The sequence below is a fragment of the Durio zibethinus genome, chromosome 13, assembly GCF_047325235.1.
Source record: "Durio zibethinus cultivar Kanyao isolate XHJ-2024 chromosome 13, ASM4732523v1, whole genome shotgun sequence".
NCBI lineage: Eukaryota > Viridiplantae > Streptophyta > Magnoliopsida > Malvales > Malvaceae > Durio > Durio zibethinus.
The window spans coordinates 16299939-16301130 of record NC_143174.1 but is presented as its reverse complement, the minus strand read 5'-3'; positions in this window follow the sequence as shown (position 1 = coordinate 16301130).

Sequence of the window (1192 nt, the reverse complement as noted above, 5' to 3'; positions counted from 1 at the left end):
TTATTAATAATTAGATTAAATAATTAGATTTATTTGTATTAATTATTAAGCTATTGCAATAATTATTAATTAAAATAAATTTTAATATTTATTTTTAATTTAAACAAATTAATATATTAAAACAATATATATTAGTTTTAATATTTAAAATTAATATTTAAAATTTAAATATTTATATTATATTTTAATTAATTATATATTATAATTAAATTAGATTATTATTTAATTATAACAATTATTTTAATTTTAAATTAATAAGTAAAAATTTTAATTAATTTTAATTATATAAATAAATTAGATTTAATATTTAAAATTAATATATATTATAGTATCAAATATAACTAATAAAAATATATTTAATAATAATTATTAAAATATTTGTTAAATATTTTGAAAATTAATAAATATAATTATTCATTTATTAGTTATATTAAATTAAAATCAATAATTCATATTAATATCTTTATTTTATTATCATACAAGCTTAATCATAATATAATTTATCTAATAATTATGGTTTAATTAATAAAATATATAATTATTATCCAATAATTGGGTTTAATAAATAAGCATATTAAACAAATAATTTTCTTAATAAAATTATAATGTATTAAATAATAATGATTAGTTTTAATAATTTAATTAATTTAAATATTAATTATAACAATTAATTATTACTATATATAATAACTATATTATATAAGAATAATAATTTTAACAAAAATATTATAATTATTAAAATTATCGATAATAATTTATTTTAATAAATTAATATAATTATTTATTAATTATCTATAATTAATAATAATAATAATAATTATTATTATTATTATTATATTTTAATAATAATATTGAATTATTAATATTAATAATAATGGCTGAATAGAAAGTGTTCTTGCAACATTAACAAGAAAAATACACAGTTATATTATAATTAAAAGATTAATTAATTATGTCTTTATTTAATATTAATATTGATTAATTGTTAATATTAAAATAAATATTGACAATATAGATCCGTATTTTAATTAAATATAAATAATTGTTAATATTTACAATAATTGTTTTTAATTTAAAATGCTATTTCTATTAAATTTAAAATGAATTAGATTAATATTTAAGGATTAATCATGAAATTTAATCTATTAACAATTATTTGAATTAATTAAAATATAAATATTTAATTAAATTA